The sequence below is a fragment of the Lepidochelys kempii genome, chromosome 25 (genome assembly GCF_965140285.1).
Source record: "Lepidochelys kempii isolate rLepKem1 chromosome 25, rLepKem1.hap1, whole genome shotgun sequence".
NCBI classification, from domain to species: Eukaryota; Metazoa; Chordata; order Testudines; family Cheloniidae; genus Lepidochelys; species Lepidochelys kempii.
This window is the reverse complement of record NC_136404.1, coordinates 11247414-11269018: the sequence shown is the minus strand read 5'-3', so window position 1 is coordinate 11269018 and position 21605 is coordinate 11247414. Positions and strand designations below refer to the sequence as shown.

Here is a 21605-nt window from a genome sequence, read left to right as displayed (position 1 = left end):
AAGGAATCTAGCAATCCTCCCTCCCTTCAAAAAAAACTGCATTATTGTGCCAGTGAGTGTGGGATCCTCTCCCTACCAACGATAGATGTTGCCAAATCCTCTTCTAGCTGAGCAAGGCGGTGCTGGTGGCCATGAAGAGGACTTGATCCTGCCCCATTGTGTTCCTTAGAGAGGCCTTTGGCTTCTCCGTCAGTGGTTTGCACTCTTCTTGAGTGATGCTGTCAGGCTCCCAGGCAGCAGCAAGCAATGGAGCTTTTAGCAAAAAAACAAGAAAAACCCAAACCCAATCCAGAACAACCCATACTGGCAAAGTGTTTCAGGTGGTGAAAGGTTATCCTGTGTGCATGCAGAACAAGTCCTTCTTGTCCAGAAGTCCAGAACTGCTTCACAGTTAAATGTCCCTCTTTTAAAAAAAGATGCAGATTTCTCCCTAGAGCGAGGAGAAGAAACAGTCTTGAGATTTCTGTTTGGTTTTGAGTTTCAGCATCTTGATTTGGGAGCAAGCTTGGAAAAACCATTGTAGCACACTAACACGACTGTTATTCTGAAACCTGTCTTACCACTGTGTCGGACATGGGTCTGATCCAGTCTGGCAATTCTGAAGGTCTTTCTAGGCCAGTATCCTGTCTCTGACAGGGGCTAGGTACCAGATGTTTCACAGGAAGGTGTAAGAGCCCTGCAGTAGGTAGATGGGGTGGGGAGGGGGGAAGGGAATAATCCACCTCCCCTGTAGGTCTCATCCTGCTCTCTAACAGTGAGAGATTGGCTTAAACTTTGTACCTCACAGTTTAAGCCAAATATCCATTCCAAAACTTCTGGTGGCATTACTTAGGATAACTCTTGATATCCATATAAATATCTAACCCTTATTGATCTTAAGTTAAATCAGACCTGCCCCATAGCAGGTTTAACTGAGGCCTAGTCTACCCTTAAAAGTTGTACTGGTATAATTATGTTGGATGTGGTGTGATTCCTCCCTCCCCTGCCTTTTTTTTTTTAATTTATTTGTATTAATTGGTGGAGTTATACCGGTACAGGCCCTAGGATGGATGCAGTTATATTGGTATAAAGGTGGCCTAGTGGCTAGAGCACTGGAATGGGACTTAGAAGACCTGGGTTTTATTCCCAGCTCTGTCGCTGGCCTGTTGGGTGACCATGGGCAAGTCATTTCACTGCCCTCTGCCCCAGTTTCCCCACATGTAAAATGGTGATAAGGATACTGTGACGACCTTTTGTAAATTACTTTGAGATCTACTGCATAGGAGCTAGGTATTCTCTTCTTATACCGGTACAGTCATCCCCCTTCCTGTATGATGACCGCTGGACTAGTATAATCACCTTTGTACCGATAACACTGAGTTGTGGGACGGAGGATGGCATTGTTAAAGCAGTACGACGTTCTAGTGTGGACAAGGCCTAACACAGTAGTACAAAGTGATGTAAACTGCCAGTCTTGTCTATACTAGAGCTCCCATTTCTGCTAATGCTGATTCAGGTGAATGCGAGGGCTCATATTTTATTTATTTATTTTTCATAAATAAATTGGTTCGGTTAGGGGAAACTCCTCGTCCCCGCTGTTTGGGGGTAGCAGTACTAGACCTTGCTAGCAATAGCTGTTTGCTGCTTTCTTGATTTCTGTCTGAGTGTGGGCAGGGCTGTAAATTGGGTCACTTCTGTTTAATCGTGAAGTCTGCACTGACTGAAGCTGTGACCTTGCTCATGCTCAATCCTGCCAGGGCTGATGTACTGGGGGCCTTTCTCTAGCTCCGTGGTTCTCAAACTTTGGTACTGGTGACCCCTTTCACATAGCAAGCCTCTGAGTGCGACCCCCACCCTCTTATAAATTAAAAACACTTTTTTATATATATAACAGCATTATAAATGCTGGATGTAAAGCAGGGTTTGGAGTGGAGGCTGACCTCTCGCGACCTCCCATATAATAACCTTGTGACCCCCTGAGGGGTCCCAACCCCCAGTTTGAGAACCGCTTCTCTAGCTTATCCCTAATGCATTTGGGACCCCTTCTGTAGGCCCATCTAAACAACAAGAGCATCGCTTTTATAATGGACTCAGCCTAACATCTACCTGGATCGAGTCTTCATGTTTCTAAAACAGGCTGGAGACTAGACCAAAATGTCTTTCTAAAACAGGTCCGACATGCTTTGGCCTTAATCAAGCTGATGCCACGAACCTTGCTGAACCTGTCCTTCTTTATAAACTGGCTCAGCAAATAATGGATGATTTTTCTAGTGCAACTGGACCTTGCTTCTCTATCCTCTAGCCCAGTGTTTCTCACCTTTTTGATACCAGGGACCAGCTTACTGCCTTCCTCAACTGTGCCAGGGGGATCTCAGGGACTGGTGCTGGTCCGTGAACCGGTCATTGGAATGGGCTAGAGCGGTGCTTCTTGCCCATCCCATCCTTGGAAGCTTCTGACTTCCAAATGCCACAAAGGTCCTTGCTGCAGCAGCTAATAGTTGAATCAAAAGATGAACTGTATAGTAAGAAAGCAGTGCTGCTTGATCTGTGAAATAAAGACACATCCTCTTCCCCCGGCAGGATTTGGGGAGGAGAGAGCGTTACTGCCCCCCCTTTCTTGGTCTGAAATGCAAAGCCCAGCAACCTCCTCCCCCCGTGCATGAAACCCAAAAGCCATTGCCCGAGGGAAAGATGGGGAGCAGTAGGTAGGTCTAACAATCCTCACAACCCTATGGCAGATATTGGCAATTCTGAAAAGTGGCAGGTGTCAGTAACTCCACTCTCTTTCATGAGGCTGGTGACTGCTTTCATGATCTCTTCCTTTGATAGCAAGAGTTTTTCCTGCAGCACAGTCCAAGAGCCAGAACAATTCTCTGTAACCTGATGATAGCTGTTATAGCTGGAGCAGCCAAGAGATCTCTAGGATCAACTTGCATGCATGCTCCCTGTCCAGCCAGTTGCTAATGAGTCCCCAGAACTTCCTTCCACTTAATTTGGCAACACGAGCTCAGCAATGTGGTGGTATGCACTGAAGTGTCTGGGAGATGAGGTCTGGTCCCAGGCATGCAGTACAAGAACAGTTTTGTGGCTGGGGGAGAGAATGCAGCTGACAGGAGGTGGATAGAATTTCTCCCATTCTCATGCAGGCTGGGCTGGCATTTCCTTGATCTATATATTTGAGGCATGGTCGTCTTCTTGTGGCTTTACACTTGAATCTTCGTGCATTTTTCTTCATTGCTGCTTTATAAGAACTATATAAAAAAAATAAATCTGCAGAGCTGTATCAAGTCAGTTCCTTACTACTTTGACAGAAGTGCTAAAGGACAATGTATCTGTCTTTCTGCTCACTTCCTTCATTCTGCATACGGCGGCCAGGTGGTGGGTTCCTCTGGAATGTCTGCGGGGGAAACGTGTCACTTCAGGACTAGCTGCACAGCATGTGATCCTCTGGTAGAAGGGAAAGCGGTTGTTAGCTGTGCAATGTGCAGGATAACCTTTGTTAAAAACCAAACCAAAACAGCTCTTTGTTACTTTACAGACTCTTTAAATCACTCTGGCAGTACACGGGTATTAAAGTGGATGTAAGTGCTGCTCTGGGCCATGGGGGGCCTCCCTGGCTATGTAGAAGTGGCATAGGACTTTGTGTTATCCTTGCTCAAAAACCTAGCGCACCTAGGGTGAGCCGCAATGAACTAATGTAAGTGAAAGCATCCCAGAGGCTGCCAGAACTCTGCAATGGATGCTAGGCAGGGCTCTGAGGACAGGATCATTGGCAAAACTCCTGTTGACTTCAGTGTGGCCAGGAATTCACCACAGAAGCATAACAGTGTCTTAAAGCTACCAAATGCCGGAACCAAGTAACTAAGAATCAGGTCCATTGAGTTTCAACTTAACCAGGGCTGAAGAGAAGGAAGGAAAGGATGAGGGCGGGGGGAGACTGTACTGGTGCCCTGAGCTTGGGGAGTAATGGGGAGAAACATCTGTGTAAATAAAATGAAATGGGAGGGAGGTGGGGCCCCAGCAAATGTGATATATCTGGGGCCCAAATTTCTCTTGACAGGCCTGAGTTTGTGTAATAATTTTCAGAGAGACTCATTTTTCAGATGCTCTTGTGTTGAAAGATCTCCAGAGACAATACAGCATGGGGCAAATAACCAGCATGGTACCTCATGCAGGCAAGCTTTAGTCTTGCTCTGCAGGATTGAGTCTAGGGAGTGAAAAGAGAATTCAATCTCTATGGCTTGCTCAGTGTTTGGCCTTTCTGCTGAGACTGCCAATAAGGAGATAGCCAAGGTTGCTTAATGGAAACATCGTTTTGCCTCAGTGCTCTTTTAGTTCATCTGGGTTTTGTAAGAGATCTGGGACCTTCATCAACCCAAAAACAGAATTGCCAAGCGTGTGGTGGCTTTTCCCCAGCTGTGCGATGCTCAAATAAAATTGGGTTCCTGTCTTGATTTTGTGTCACTGGAGCATGTACAATCCCACCCCCAATGAGACTGGAAAACATTTAGCTACTGTTGGTTTAAAAATTCAGTTTTCTATTGAAAGCCCACTTTCACTTCCTGCAAACATTGACAATGAGGGGTCTTTGGAACAGGAAATTGGTGCCTTGTCTCGTTAATATTTCAGTGGAAATTGCCAGTTGATGCTAAGCAAGCATATTTGCACTAAATGAGTGGATAATGATTTGATGCATGGAAAATCACTTGCATTGTCAGGTGATCATAGAATATGAGGGTTGGAAGGGACCTCAGGAGGTCATCTAGTCCAACCCCCTGCTCAAAGCAGGACTAATCCCCAACTAATTAGTGGAATAGATGGCAGTGTTGTGATATGGAAACCTGTTCCCTAGGACTTGAAGTGTGGAGTGAGTGATCTCATGAGATTAATTTTAAAAAATTGTCATGCACAAAGTATTCTAGTTGCAAACAAAATCTAGCAAAACTAAACCACCCGGAAACAAATGTATATAAAATGCGTATTTAAAAATGGCAACATAGTCAGTTGATACTCTCCTGGGAAAAGGAATTACAATATAGTAAGACTTGAAGAGAGAGACAGGTTCAACAGATATTTTCAAACTGTTCATTTTCAGTGTCAGATTCACTCTAGAGTAAATGGTTATGAGCAAAAATCAATGTACAGTCTAAGTTGGAAATATGAAAATACTTTGCAAAGCGGACTAGAACCTGCAGCAGAAAGGAGGAAGATGATATTAAATGGCAAGGTTAGAAAGCCACTGAATGAGAGTATACTCTTTCTCCTATGTGCTTATTTCTGATACAGCATTCTATTATGTCCGACCTTGCATGGAAAAAGTGTTCTCTGTAATCATCACAGTGGAAGGGTTTTTAGAAACAACACTCAGTTCTAACTTCGCTCAACCTTGTAACTATTTGTGGACTTTTCTGTCGTGGTAGTTTCCAGTTTTGAAACCATCAGTTCAAATTCTTCAATTTTACTTCCAGACAGTTCTTGGGAGAAGTCACTTCAAGACAACACAGGGTAAGATCTGACATCAGTAGAGCTATGTGAGTTTATATGTTCTGATGATCAAGACTGAAAGCAGAATAAAGGCCCAAATTTGTGGTGCAGTGAACATCCCAACTCCCATTGGAGCCAGGAGTGCTCAGCACCATGCAGGATTGGGCCCCAGTTGCCCCATCCAAAGGTGTGGCGAGCTTAAATGGATGAAGTTAAACATTGTGTTATGCTGGCAGCAATAAACATGACTCAAGTGGCATAGGTTCTATTAATATTAACCCAGCCAGGAATCCCCTGCAGTCCTCCAGGTCTGGCTTCCAGCATTCATGTACTCCTGAGGGGCAGAGCCTGGGGAAAACGTGACTTGTTTAAGCATGGGTGTCCCATGTACAGCATGACAATCATGTATTACACAGCGTGGAATCTGGTATGTTGTTGAGAGGACGTTCAAGAGGGACTCCCCTATTCAGCTGATCAGCCTTTGTTATACTTCAGTCCTGTCATCCTAGCCTGACACAGGGAGGCACAGAGCTCCTGTGAGGTGCCAGTTGCTATCGCTGGAGATCATTGTTTAAACGATTCATGTGTTTGCCGAGCTGTGTGCATCTGTGGAGGTGGGAGAGTTGGGAAGCATTCAATTCTGTTACACCCATTTCTTCTACAGTGAACTTGGCTGGCAATGAATTTACCATTCTATCCTAGGTAATAATACTTAGCACTTATACAAACATTTGCCATTGCAGCCACCTAAAAAGAGACGTCGCTCACACTGTATCTTAATATTATTGCCCATGCAATTGGCCCTCTCCTTTCTTGCATCCTTTGTCAGCAATGAAGTAGTTAAAATAACACTGTTTCTATTATCATAGATCAGCATTTATGGCCCCACCTCTCTGAGCTATGGTTTCAGCCTGCCTGCAAACTTGGGCAGATGCTGCTGCATTGGTTGCAATCTCTTCATGTTTTAAATGTTTCCTTTGCAACCGTAAAGGCTTGGTAGATTTCTTTTGAATGAAAGCTGAGATTCTTGATCACAAAGGTGGCAGTGGAGAGAAGTACAAGTTCAGTACCCACAGCCCAGTTCAACACCTCATCTATGAGTGAGGAAAGTATTATCCTCATTTTACAGATGAGTAGGACCCTACCAAATTCATGGTTCATTTTGGGTAAATGTCATAGTCATAGGACTTTAAAAATCTTAAATTTGATGGTCTCAGGTGTTTAAATCAGAAATTTCAGGGTGTTGTAACCGTGGGGGTCTTGATCCAGAAGGGAAGGGTTGCAAGGCTTTTGTAGGGGGGTTGCCATCCTTAGTTCTGCACTGCTCTCAGAGCTGGACACCCCACCAACACCTGCCCATCTCTGAAGGCAGTGCAGAAGTAAGGGTGGCAGTACTGCAACCCCCTACAGTAGCCATATTTCACAGGGAAGGGCAGATTTCATGATCTGTGATGCATTTTTCACCGCTGTGAATTTGATAGGGCCCTACAGATGAGGAAATCCAGGACGCAGCTCGTTCAAAGCCAAAGTGGCAGATCCAAGCCTAGGACTTCTGGCTCCTAGTCCTGATCTAATTTCGCTGACTGGGCCGCATCACTCTCCCCTATTTGTTTCTATTTAAATGTGTTAAAGTTGGAAACTGTCCTTCTTTTATAAAAGATCAGTAGGTCATGGGTGAGTGTCAGTGAACTATCGAAAGTGTCAGGAAACAGGAAGGTGGTGGGGGATAGGTTCCTGAATGCAGAGAAAGGAAATGTTTCCTCCCATCTCTCCCCACCAACACTTTCCCCCAGGGAGGGAGCAAAGTAAGGATGAGATCAGGCAGGCCAGGTTGTAAAAACAGATTCATTTCTATAGCACGTCCTCGTTTCTCTCCCTTATTCTGTATACGTTAATGCCTTTGTGCGGGCTTGCTGCCCCATCACACCTCCATCAAACAGGTAGCAATTCTGGAGGAGCTGCCAACCTCATCACAGAAGGTCGTCTTCCTTTCTGCAGTGGTTGGAACCAACTAGGTAACCCTCTCTGAGGAATTGCTGAAACACTTGTATAGATTCAAGGCACAATTGTGGATTTCACCAGCTTGCTGTTTCTTGATATCCTTCCTGGGAAGGCTGCAAGCTCTTTTGGGGGAAAGTGCACGTTAGGCCAAAGGAAAAGGTTCCCCCATAAATCCCATTCTGGTGTCAAAGTAGCAGAAATGTGGGGCTTTGAGTTCTGGGCTGTAGCCATAGTGCGGGTATGTTTTGAGTGGGGGAGCCTGCTCCTTAACGAACACCCTCCCCGGCTTTTCCAGTGATCTCACCCCTTTGCTGAGGCCATGTATCCTGCGCTACTCTGCAGAGGTTCTGCAGTAGGGGCCCATGAAGTGCCATGCACAGATGAAAATAGTGCACTCCTCTGATACGTGGCATTTCCAAAGAAGTAGTATCTATGCCTCTATGAAACTCATTGGGGATTTGCTATGGGACAGGACAGGAGAGGGTGCCCATCCAGTGTGAGAATCTGCTGCAGGCCGACTTGGGGAAGTGTCCTGCTGCCTCTCTCAGACACTTCTAGTGGTTCCTTATCTGTCCCAAATATGCTGCCAAATTTTTGGCAAAGAGCAGCGACCAAACCAACCTGAGGCTCACCAGACGGCATCCACGGAGGTTTGCTTGTGCAGAAGTTCAGCTTTGGGGGCACTGCTGAGTTGTTTCACAAGAAGACTTCCGTGCACTAGCTCTGACGTGGTCTGTCCTGCTATCTACAGTAAATCATTAACATAGGGACATAGGCAAGTCCTGGGATCGGAGCCTAACATGTGATGAGTGACTCCACCTTTACCCTGTGAATATGCGTAATTTAATATATTATCTGCTATCTGCCAAATCACATTTCTCACTGCATATGCAGAAATCTTGTCTCAAAATCATGAGTCAGGCTGCTCCAGCTGGGCAGGGGTGAGTTAGATCTGTGCTCAGTTGTGACAGAGAAGGATGTATACTTGCGGATGATACTAAACTGGGAGGAGTGGTAGATATGCTGGAGGGCAGGGATAGGATACAGAGGGACCTAGACAAATTGGAGGATTGGGCCAAAAGAAATCTGATGAGGTTCAATAAGGATAAGTGCAGGGTCCTGCACTTAGGACGGAAGAACCCAATGCACAGCTACAGATTAGGGACCGAATGGCTAGGCAGCAGTTCTGCGGAAAAGGACCTAGGGGTGACAGTGGACGAGAAGCTGGATATGAGCCAGCAGTGTGTCCTTGTTGCCAAGAAGGCCAATGGCATTTTGGGATGTATAAGTAGGGCAGATCGAGGGAAGTGATCGTCCCCCTCTATTCGACATTGGTGAGGCCCCATCTGGAGTACTGTATCCAGTTTTGGGCCCCACACTACAAGAAGGATGTGGATAAATTGGAGAGAGTCCAGCGAAGGGCAACAAAAATGATTAGGGGTCTGGAACACATGAGTTATGAGGAGAGGCTGAGGGACCTGGGATTGTTTAGTCTGCAGAAGAGAAGAATGAGGGGGGATTTGATAGCTGCTTTTAACTACCTGAGAGGTGGTTCCAGAGAAGATGGTTCTAGACTATTCTCAGTGGTGGAAGAGGACAGGACAAGGAGTAATGGTCTCAAGTTGCAGTGGGGGAGGTTTAGGCTGGATATTAGGAAAAACTTTTTCACTAGGAGGGTGGTGAAACACTGGAATGCATTGCCTAGGGAGGTGGTGGAATCTCCTTCCTTAGAAGTTTTTAAGGTCAGGCTTGACAAAGCCCTGGCTGGGATGATTTAATTGGGTATGGGTCCTGCTTTTGAGCAGGGGGTTGGACTAGATGACCTCCTGAGGTCCCCTCCAACCCTGATATTCTATGATTCTATGTAGGCTCTTGGGAAGCCCTAGAAATTCCCTGTAGGGCACCTCCAGCTTCTCTCTCGAACAGGCTTGTGTGACACATGCCTGTAACTTCTTCAGGTTTTGACCCTGTCATGGCCTCTCTTTGTGGTTAGAAAAAGCATCCTTTCTCCATGTCTGATTTCCTTTTCCCATCCTGTTAAACTGCAACCCCATCACTTTCAGAAAGGGATTGCTGTTGACAGGAAATGGATGCGCTCTGTGGGCAGGGACTGAGCAGTGACGGATCCCTAAGCTAGAGAGAGGATCAACAAGTTGTTCCTGGATCCAGTCCAGTAACGGTGTGTGTTTATCTCAGTATTGTGTTAACTGATCATTGTGTCTCAGGTTGTAGAAATGGTAACCATCCTGCCAGAGAGAGTGAGGGCGCACACAAGTTCTATACCTCTTAGGCTGATATGCACAGATTTGGAACTCAGCAGCCAGATGTAGCAATGTTTATGTTGATACAGTCTGTTATGAATCCCAGTAGCCCAGATGTCTCAACCCTGTTGCAGTAATACTGCATGAAAATCAACATGGTCATTAAGAACCGTGCCACTGTCTCTTCCAAAGAAGGCCTTTCATTGTGTGACTTGTTTAATTAGCTTTGCTGCTGCTATCTTATTAATAAAACTTGCAGCCACTGGGTATTTCAGAATCCTCTTATTGCATACTAACTACCAGATAATAACACCTGATAGTGTCACTAATATTTAGTGTGCTGTTCTGAAAAGTGACTTAAACATGGACACCCCCCCCCCCCCGGATGCAGTCTTATCGTTCGGTGGCTACAAGGTCAAGTTTGCTCTGTTAACAAGTTTTAAAGGCGCTTTTTCTAACTATAACAACCCTTCAGAATTCTCACTTGGATCTGAAAGTCAAGCAGGCTTCTTGCTAGCTCAGGCATCATCCCCAGCAATGAAAACTTATTAAGCATTCAATTGATGAAGTCAGAATAGAGTCCAGCTCATCCTCCAAAGTTCTGTTGACTCTAGGGCGAGCAGTACTTTAACAAAACAAACAAACAAAAAAGTTACCTTTATCAGCGTGTGCAGATATCACTCTGAATATACACCCACAGAACAGATCTCTTTAGTAAGAAGGTGCCTTTTTTCCACATAAACAGGTTTCTGATCTTAACCACATTGAAACTGCTATAGGGGGGAAGCATTTAAAAACAAAACACCCACAACCTCTTTTGTCCCAGACACACATCTGTGTACATGTGTTGTTGGGAATTTTTGAGATTGATCTGGCACAAACCTGGAGTACCAGATATTGGGATTATTCTCACTTATAAAGCTCCTCTGTGAATCAGAGAAAAGTAAAATGCTAAGGGATGACTCTTGTTTGTGCCTGCAGGGGACAGTTACATTTAAGTACCCGTTATCGGTTGGACTCAGGATTTGGAATGTACCTCTGACTGTAGCAGCAAGGCAATTGAACTGCATTTGCGCGTACATTAAAATCCAGATAGGCCCTTAAAAATAAAAATGATCTACCGAGCATCTGCAGCATTTGTCGGCATTTAAACCGTTATGAAAATTATGTTAGCAAAGTTCTCTTGATGGTTAGCAAAGATGAGCTTTACCTAGGCAAAATAACATTGGGATGAGTCTTGGGACGTCCTGCTGTGAAGGCTAGAGGTGTGACACAAGGTGCCATACCCTGATGCTGCGGCATGTTGGAATGCTCCTGGAAGAATAGAAACTAGTGAAGGAAGAGACCTTGTTTTGGTTTTTTTTTTGCTCTTCCATGAGCTCTCCCCACTGTTTTTTTGGTTTTTTTGTTGATGTCCAGAACTGAATGCAGTATTCAGTTAGTTGCATTAGAGTGGATCTATAACCTACCTGCTGTATGACATGAAGCCTCTGTATATACAGCCCAAACCTGAGCTGGCTATATAGTGTTGCAAATCCATGCTTAATCTCCTGCCTACTTCTCAGCTCTAAATTTCTCTCTTGGCATTCCTAATTTCCAGGCTCTCACCCCATAACACTGGTTGAAGTCACATTCTCTAGAAGTATTTATTTCTTCTGTATTAGCCAAGTATGCTCTGTACATAGCTTGTACCTCAGTATTTATTACATTTCATGGTAAGGAATTACAAATGTTGCTTATGCCACAGAAATTAGTGAATCTCTGGAAACTGCCACTGTACTCAGTCTGTCATTAAAATCTCATTAGTATCTGGCATGAGGGGCAAGAGGAAAACAGTGACTTTAATTAGTATGTAGCACTTCAAGAATTGGAGTGATACATTGAAGTCCTTGGATGAAATACACCATTGCAGTACAAAGTGCCGTACAAATGTTAGGGGTCAGATTTTTTTTTTAGTGGTGCTGAGCACCCATAACTCCTGTCAAAATCATTGGGAATTGTGAATTCTCAGCACCGTTGAAAAATCGGGCCATAGTTGATTAAGCCCCAACTCTTCCTCCTTGTAAGGAGGGTAAATCTTATCATGCGCTCTAGTATAGATGAAGGCAAATGCCTCCGTTTAGAATATATGCTTTATGTGGGGTATTGCCATTATGGCAAAAGGTGTATATGGGCTCTGCTGAGCCATATGAGAATCTTCATCTGTGTGGCTGTCTCACTTGCCGTATCTGACTGACTACATCTGCCTAGCAGGTTAGAGTATGGCAAAGGAAAAGTGGGCACTGGCTTTGCTCTTGCAGGATTTTGCTGTTCTACTGTATTATTCCACTCATTTTTGCAGCCCACTTTCACTGGCTAGGAAAAATCCTGGTGAAATTGCTATTTCATTGGTACAGGAATATAGTTGTTGTTCTGGGTTAAATCAGTGGTCCATCTGTCCATCTCTCTGCAACACTGGCCAGTACCAAATGCATCAAAGGAAGGTGCAATAAACCCCATGTCCAATTATGGAAAAACTTGGGTAAGTTTCTTCCTATCTTCCATCATTTAGTGTTTGACTTATGCCATGAAGCACAAGGATTCATACGCCTTATAAATGTAATATTCTGCCTAATGCAACTGTAGACGTAAATGTATACTCCTGTTCTGAATCCTGTTAAACACTTGATCTCAGTATTTGTGGCAAATGAGAACCACAGGTTAAATGTGTTTGCATAAATTCTTACCAATTAAAAAAAAACAAAAAACCTCAGTTTCATTGACTGGCCTTGTATTGCAAGAGTTGTTAAACAGGAAGTCACAACTTTCTCTGTACTTTTAATGCAGGTGATCTTGGTAATCTTATTATTTGTCTCCTCTAAAATGCCGTCTTGGGCCAGATTCATACTGCGGACTTTTGCCAGCACAGCTGTGTCGGTAAGAGGTTTGATGAGGTGTGATCGCTGACTAACATCGTTCTGGGATGTATTAGCAGGAGTGTTGTAAGCAAGATACGAGGAGTAATTTTTCTACTCTACTTCACACTGATAAGGCCTCAACTGGAGTATTGACAGGTTTCAGAGCAGCAGCCCTGTTAGTCTGTATTCGCAAAAAGAAAAGGAGTACTTGTGGCACCTTAGAGACTAACCAATTTATTTGAGCACGAGCTTTCGTGAGCTACAGCTCACTTCATCGGATGCATACCGTGGAAACTGCAGCAGACTTTATATACACACAGAGATCGATCTGTGTGTGTATATAAAGTCTGCTGCAGTTTCCACGGTATGCATCCGATGAAGTGAGCTGTAGCTCACGAGAGCTCGTGCTCAAATAAATTGGTTAGTCTCTAAGGTGCCACAAGTACTCCTCTTCTTTCAACTGGAGTGTTGTGTCCAGTTCTGGGCACCACGTTTCAGGAAAGATGTGAACAAATTGGAGAAAGTCCAGAGGAGAGCAACAAAAATGATGAAAGGTCTAGAAAGCGTGACCTATGAGGAAGGATTGAAAAAATTGGGTTTGTTTAGTCTGGAGAAGAGAAGACCGAGAGGGGCATGATAACAGTTTTCAAGTGAAAAGGTTGTTGAAAAATTGTTCTTGTTAACCTCTGAGGAGAGAACAAGAAGCAATGGTCTTAAATTGCAGCAAGGAAGGTTTAGATTGGACATTCGGAAAAACTTCCTAATTGCCAGGGTAGTTAAGCACTGGAACAAATCGTTAAGGGAGGTTGTGGAATCTCCATCAATGGAGGTTTTTAGGAACAGGTTAGACATACACTTGTCAGGAATGGTTAGCTATTACTTAGATCTACCTGGAGTGCAAGGGACTGGGCTAGATGACCAACTGACCTGCACTTCTGTGATTCTGTGATCTAGGTCCTGCTGATCCATATAAGGATCCTCATCTATGTAGCTGTCTCGCTTGCCGTATCTGACTAAATACATCTGCCTTGCGGAAGGTATTAGAGTATGGCAAAGGAAAACTTAGCACTTGCTTCTCTTGCACAGTGTTCCTGATGTGGACCTGACCTCAGTCTCTCTTCAGAGGGAAATCTTTATAGGTTCTAAAAGGTTCTTTTTCTGCCCATCTCTGTATCCCATGAATTCATGCGTGTTGAACTCGGCACTTATGCACTGCTGGGTGTTGTGTCAACTGTAATACATTTTTTGCTTTCTTTGTCATCCTAGTCTTAGTGCTTTTCGATCTCTAGTGTTTAACATGCCCCTCTAAGGTAGGGGTGTGTGTGTGTGTGTGTGTGTACAGATACAGAACTTCTGGCAAATGTAAATTCTATTGTATGTTCCCTTGGCTCTTACCGCAGTTGCTCATCTGAGTCCTCCGTCCCTCCCAGAGTCCAGCTCCTTCTCCCACTTCATCCTGCAGTACAGGTTGTCATGTTTGCCACTCCGCAGCCTCTTGCCTTTAATATATGGGATGCAAAGATTTCAGTATTAGGGGCCAAACTTCCCTAGTGTAAGTAAGTGTGACTTAGTTGACATTAGTTGCATTAAATAAATTTTTTATCGTAAGTTAATGGGTCCCAATAACTTAAGTTCTAGTGGTTGTGTTGGGTGAGTAGTGGAAACCTGTTACTTCTCTATTTTCTTATGCACTTATCTTCACTAGTAATTTTTACTAGGGCTATCAATCTTCGTTAACTCACGTGATTAACTCAAACAAATTAATAGCGATTAATCACTCTTATAATAATAGAATACCAATTGACGTTTACGAAGTGCACAGCGGAAGCTACTAAATCGCATGCCCTGGTTCTCATGGGTGACTTTAATTTTCCTGATATCTGCTGGGAGAGCAGTACAGCGGTGCATAGACAATCCAGGAAGTTTTTGGAAAGTGAAGGGGACAATTTCCTGGTGCAAGTGCTAGAGGAGCCAACTAGGGGGGGAGCTTTTCTTGACCTGCTGCTCACAAACCGGGAAGAATTAGTAGGGGAAGCAAAAGTGGATGGGAATCTGGGAGGCAGTGACCATGAGTTGGTTGAGTTCAGGATCCTGACACAGGGAAGAAAGGTAAGCAGCAGGATACGGACCCTGGACTTCAGGAAAGCAGACTTCGACTCCCTCAGGGAACGGATGGGTAGGATCCCCTGGGGGACTAACATAAAGGGGAAAGGAGTCCAGGAGAGCTGGCTGTATTTCAAGGAATCCCTGTTGAGGTTACAGGGACAAACCATCCCGATGTGTCGAAAGAATAGTAAGTATGGCAGGCGACCAGCTTGGCTTAACGGTGAAATCCTAGCAGATCTTAAGCATAAAAAAGAAGCTTACAAGAAGTGGAAGGTTGGACATATGACCAGGGAAGAGTATAAAAATATTGCTCGGGCATGTAGGAATGAAATTAGGAGGGCCAAATAGCACCTGGAGCTGCAGCTAGCGAGAGATGTTAAGAGTAACAAGAAGGGTTTCTTCAGGTATGTTGGCAACAAGAAGAAAGCCAAGGAAAGTGTGGGCCCCTTAATGAATGAGGGAGGCAACCTAGTGACGGAGGATGTGGAAAAAGCTAATGTACTCAATGCTTTTTTTGCCTCTGTCTTCACGAACAAGGTCAGCCCCCAGACTGCTGTGCTGGGCATCACAACATGGGGAATAGATGGCCAGCCCTCTGTGGAGAAAGAGGTGGTTAGGGACTATTTAGAAAAACTGGATGTGCACAAGTCCATGGGGCCGGATGAGTTGCATCCGAGAGTGCTAAAGGAACTGGCGGCTGTGATTGCAGAGCCATTGGCCATTATCTTTGAAAACTCGTGGCGAATGGGGGAAGTCCCGGATGACTGGAAAAAGGCTAATGTAGTGCCAATCTTTAAAAAAGGGAAGAAGGAGGATCTTGGGAACTACAGGCCAGTAAGCCTCACTTCAGTCCCTGGAAAAATCATGGAGCAGGTCCTCAAAGAATCAATCCTGAAGCACTTACATGAGAGGAAAGTGATCAGGAACAGTCAGCATGGATTTACCAAGGGAAGGTCATGCCTGACTAATCTAATCGCCTTCTATGATGAGATTACTGGTTCTGTGGATGAAGGGAAAGCAGTGGATGTATTGTATCTTGACTTTAGCAAAGCTTTTGACACTGTCTCCCACAGTATTCTTGTCAGCAAGTTAAGGAAGTATGGGCTGGATGAATGCACTATAAGGTGGGTAGAAAGTTGGCTAGATTGTCGGGCTCAACGGGTAGTGATCAATGGCTCCATGTCTAGTTGGCAGCCCAGTGTCAAGTGGAGTGCCCCAGGGGTCAGTCCTGGGGCTGGTTTTGTTCAATATCTTCATAAATGATCTGGAGGATGGTGTGGATTGCACTCTCAGCAAATTTGCGGATGATACTAAACTGGGAGGAGTGGTAGATATGCTGGAGGGCAGGGATAGGATACAGAGGGACCTAGACAAATTGGAGGATTGGGCCAAAAGAAATCTGATGAGGTTCAATAAGGATAAGTGCAGGGTCCTGCACTTAGGACGGAAGAACCCAATGCACAGCTACAGACTAGGGACCGAATGGCTAGGCAGCAGTTCTGCGGAAAAGGACCTAGGGGTGACAGTGGACGAGAAGCTGGATATGAGCCAGCAGGGTGCCCTTGTTGCCAAGAAGGCCAATGGCATTTTGGGCTGTATAAGTAGGGGCATAGCGAGCAGATCGAGGGACGTGATCGTCCCCCTCTATTCGACATTGGTGAGGCCTCATCTGGAGTACTGTGTCCAGTTTTGGGCCCCACACTACAAGAAGGATGTGGATAAATTGGAGAGAGTCCAGCGAAGGGCAACAAAAATGATTAGGGGTCTGGAACACATGAGTTATGAGGAGAGGCTGAGGGACCTGGGATTGTTTAGTCTGCAGAAGAGAAGAATGAGGGGGGATTTGATAGCTGCTTTCAACTACCTGAGAGGTAGTTCCAGAAAGGATGGTTCTAGACAATTCTCAGTGGTGGAAGAGGACAGGACAAGGAGTAATGGTCTCAAGTTGCAGTGGGGGAGGTTTAGGTTGGATATTAGGAAAAACTTTTTCACTAGGAGGGTGGTGAAACACTGGAATGCATTGCCTAGGGAGGTGGTGGAATCTCCTTCCTTAGAAGTTAAGGTCAGGCTTGACAAAGCCCTGGCTGGGATGATTTAATTGGGTATGGGTCCTGCTTTTGAGCAGGGGGTTGGACTAGATGACCTCCTGAGGTCCCTTCCAACCCTGATATTCTGATTCTAGTGCTCACTTTATATTTTTTATTAAATATATGTACTGTAAAAATGATAAAACAAAACAGTATTTTTGAATTCACCTGATACAAGTACTGAAGTGCAATCTCTTTATTGTGAAAGTGTAACTTGCAAATGCAGATTTGTTTTGGAGTGCAATTATGTAACCAAAAAAAGCAGTGTAAAACTTTAGAGCCAACAAGTCCACTCAGTCCTATTTCTTATTCTGCCAGTTGCTCAGACTAACAAGTTTGTTTACATTGACGGGAGATACTGCTGCCTGCTTCTTATTTACAATGTCATCTGAAAGTGAGAACAGGCATTCGCATGGCACTTTTGTAGCCGGCGTTGCAAGGTATTTACGTGCCAGATGAGCTAAACATTCGTATGCCCCTTCATGCTTCAGCCACCATTCCAGAGGACATGCTTCCATGCTGATGTTGCTCGTTTTTAAAAAAAATGCATCAAATTTGTGACTCTACTCCTTGGGGGGGCAAATTGTATGTTTCTTGCTCTGTTTACCCGCATTCTGCATATATTTCATGTTCTCGCAGTCTCGGATGATGATCCAGCATATGTTTGTTTTAAGAACACTTCCACTGCAGATTTCACAAAACGCAAAGAAGGTACCAATGTGAGATTTCTAAAAATAGCTACAGCACTTAACCCAAGGTTTAAGAATCTTAAGTGGTGTCCAAAATCTGAGAGGGACGAGGTGTGGAGCATGCTCTTAGAAGTCTTAAAAGAGCAATACTCTGATGCGGAAACTACAGAACCCAAACCACCAAAAAAGAAAATCCACCTTCTGCTGGTGGCATCTGACTCAGATAATGAAAATGAACATGCGTCGGTCTGCACCATTTTGGATCGTTGTCAAGCAGAGCCCATCACCAGGATGGAAGCATGTCCTCTGGAATGGTGGCTGAAGCATGAAGGGACATATGAATCTTTAGTGCATCCGGCACATAAATATCTTGCAATGCCAGCTACAACAGTGCCATGAGAACGCCTGTTCTCACTTTCAGGTGACATTGTAAACAAGAAGCAGGCAGCATTATCTCCTGCAAATTGTAACCAAGCTTGTTTGTCTGAGTGATTGGCTGACCAAGAAGTAGGACCGAGTGGCCTTGTAGACTCTACAGTTTTACAGTGTTTTATTTTTGAATGCAGTTTTTTGTACATAATTCTACATTTGTAAATTCAACTTTCATGATAGAGATTGCACAACAGTACTTGTATGAGATGAGTTGGAAAAATAAGTTTTTGTTTTTTACAGTGCAAATATTTGTAATCAAAAATAAATATAAAGTGAGCACTGTACACTTTGTATTCTGTGTTGTAATTGAAATTAATATGTGAAAATGTAGAAAACATCCAAAATATTAAAAATTAATAGTATTCTATTGTTTAAGAGCATGATTAATCGCAATTTTTAATCATTTGACAGCCCTAATTTTTATACATTAGATAAGAAATTTGAGGCAAGGGCTGTCTTGTGTTATATGCAGCACATGGGAGATGAGGATAAATAGTTAAAAATATGTATTGTGCAAATCCTTGTTGCTAACCGAGGCTTAACATGTCAAGAGAAAATAGGGGTAGAGACTTGAAATGAAAATGGATGTTGAAATTATTTTTTTCTTCAATATGAGTCAGTTTTTAAAGCACAATTGCACTTTTCCCCCCTAACACAGTACGGTGCACTTAGACTTTAGCCAAGACCAGGCCAAATTGTCAGTTTTTTTTTTCCCCTTTCCTAAAAAGAGGGGGAACTGTGTTGTGTTTTTCTTTTTTTTTTTTTTTTCTTGTTGAAAGGGTAGCTTGGAAAACATGGATACGTTGACAAGCATGAGACGTTCTCGGAAAGGCTTCTTGTGCATAGGGTGGTAGCCAGTGAGCAGGGAAAGGATTGTGTGTGTTTTGGGAGAGGCAGAGGTGGGTCTTCTGATTTGTTCAGTGACTGAGTGGCTATTTATTTCTGTAATGTAATAGCGCATCCATAATTAATCAGCTCAGACCGCTTTTGCTGAATGCCACATCTCTGCAGAAGCAAGGCCTTCGGCAGTTATCTCTTAGGGGGATATCAGCTACATAAGAAGGGGTCAAAACTCGGCTTTCATAGTTTGACTGTTTTAAACAGTAAATTATTAACCCTCTGACAGAATGGGAAAGCTGCAGTGGCAGGGCCATAGCTTACAGACCCGCTCGTGCCCAGCTTTGGCTTCACTACAAGTATGTGTCCTGATGGCTGCTTAACTAGCTGCATGTCTACACTACAAAATTAGGGCAACCTAACTTATACCGGCATACAGCCACCAGAGTTATTACATCACTTGTACGTGTCTACACTTTGCTCCTTGTGTCGACGGTGTGCATCCTCACCAGGAGCGCTTGTACCGATTGTGCTGCCAGTGTGAAGGCACTGGGGGACAGCTTCTGAAAGCCAAGAACGGTTGATGTAAGCAGCGCAGTGTCTACGCTCACTCTGTTGACCTAACTCCATCAACGTTGACTCTGCCTCTCGTGGAGGTGGAGTTAAGTTGGTGTAGCGGGGCAGTCATGTCGGCAGGAGCGAAATTTTAGCATAGACACTTCCATAGTTAGGTGGATGAAAGGCAGCATACGCCGACCTAACTCTATAGTGTAAACCAGACCTTAGTTCATAGTAAGGACTTAGATCTTGATCACTTTTTGAGCCCATCGGCTGGGTGGGGATGAATTGGCTGGGATTCAGTTTCTCTTGTAGGTGATTCTACAATTCACTTTTGTCCTACTGATCATGAAAGTCCTTTTAGCACACTGACAGCACCTCCATTGGGAAGTTCCTTTATGGTTAGACAACTTCATTAGGGGTATGTCTATGCTACAGCAGCACCACTATGGTTCCTCTCTAGCACTGAGGTGTAGACTCTTCCTAGAGCAACAAAGGGGTTTTCCCATCAGTGTCGTTAATCCCCCTCTCCAAGAGGTAGTAGCTAGGTCAGCAGAGTTCTTCCATCAATGTAGCTGCATCTACAGTGTGGGTTAGGTCGATCTAACTACATTGCACAGGGTGCAGAATTTTCCACAGTGATGTAGCTAGGTCAGTCTTATCTTCAGGAGTAGACCAGGACCCAGTCTTTTTCCCTCTTTAAGACATTTCTTCTGTAACCTTAACGTCCATTGAAGAACCCCTTCATTGATGTCTGGTTTGCTGCTCTTCTCCCTGTAAATCAAAGCACCAGTTCTGGTGAACCAGTGTTAGGAGGGGCATTAAGAACTGCCACAGATGTGTTTGAAATGCGAAGGGAGTGTGTGGAATAGAGTAGTATTTTTATGATTTCTAGACATGTTTCCGTAACGCATTTGTCCAAAGGTACTTATGATATTAGTCTCCACATGAGTTTGCACAAGAACGTTACCAGTGCTCAAATAGATAAAAATGAATGGAATTATTCCTACACTCAGATGAAGGCAGTGTAAAAAGCAATTGCATGAAGCTAAGGAAGGAAAAGTTTAGGCTCGATAATAGGGCAGAATTCCTAATATGAGCAGTTTGGCAGTGGAATAGACAACCAAGGTAAATGGTGAAGTTGCAGGGTCCATAGCTACTCAATGGCAGCATAAATAAGATAGGTTTCAGAGTAACAGCCGTGTTAGTCTGTCTTTGCAAAAAGAAAAGGAGTACTTGTGACACCTTAGAGACTAACCAATTTATTTGTAAATGCAGTGCCTTGCATCCGATGAAGTGAGCTGTAGCTCACGAAAGCTCATGCTCAAATAAATTGGTTAGTCTCTAAGGTGCCACAAGTACTAACAGGAATGATGTAATGAATAAGCTGCAAATATGCTATGGAGAGATCAGGCTAGATTTTCTAGCACTATTCGCTATCTCCTCAATTCCTCTTCATTGTTCCCTTCCTTCTGAAGTGAGGTCTGAAAGGCAGAGAGATCTAGTACAGCGACTCCCAAATTTTACAGGTTTACGTACCCACCTCTTCAAAAAATGAAGTGACTGGATGGACCGTCAAGCTCGTGTGGTTGGGAGCCCTGATTTAGTGTTTGTCATAAACTGGGCGTCAGGAGACTTGGGTTCTGTTTTGTAGCTTTACCACCAGCCAGTTGTGTGACCATAGGCAAGACATTTCTCCTTCAACCATTTGTCTGTTTAGATTGAAAGCTCTTCCGGGCAAGAGCGCTCTCTTATGAGGTCTATGTACAATGGCCAGCACAATGATGCCTCTAGGCATTACTGCTATACAAATTTAATTTTTTTGATCTGTGAATTGCAGACAGGTCTAAGATGCTCTAGCTGTGCAAAGTCCCCAAGCACAGGGGATCCCATGGGCAATTCCTCACTAAAACTAGTCTTAGAATTATGTTTTTCTTCTTTCCTCTCCACTTACTCATAAGTTCTGTAGTAGTTACTTATCTCTTATTGTGCACAAATAATGCTCATAACTTTGTGCACCTTTAAAAAAGTGGGTAATGATTGGTGGAAATTTTGTCATACATATGCTGATCTTTCATCAGACCAATTCACTCAGTGCCACCCAATAACTTCCTTCAGTTCTGTGTTCTCTTGGTGACTTACCCCGAAAGACTTACTGTGACCGGATCCCCGGGGTGCAACCTGGGACTGTGGGATCACTGCACCCCTTTTACTCACCATTCTGGATTGTCTCTCACAATGCCTTACTGGGGGTGGCAAGCAGTAAACCCCTCC

General features: G+C 44.1%; 1 protein-coding gene across 5 annotated transcripts in view; it reads left to right on the top strand.

The window, feature by feature from the left end:
- The window catches only part of SH3GL1 (SH3 domain containing GRB2 like 1, endophilin A2), a 59798-nt gene that overhangs the window by 10253 nt on the left and 27940 nt on the right, over window positions 1-21605 (top strand). Inside the window, exon 2 of one of the 5 annotated variants that reach the window (XM_073324495.2) lies at window positions 5448-5484. The exons of the other annotated variants lie outside the window; for them this stretch is intronic. The gene's annotated coding sequence lies outside the window, so the exon portion shown is untranslated. The remainder of the gene's footprint in view (window positions 1-5447; window positions 5485-21605) is intronic. 5 annotated transcript variants of the gene reach the window in all.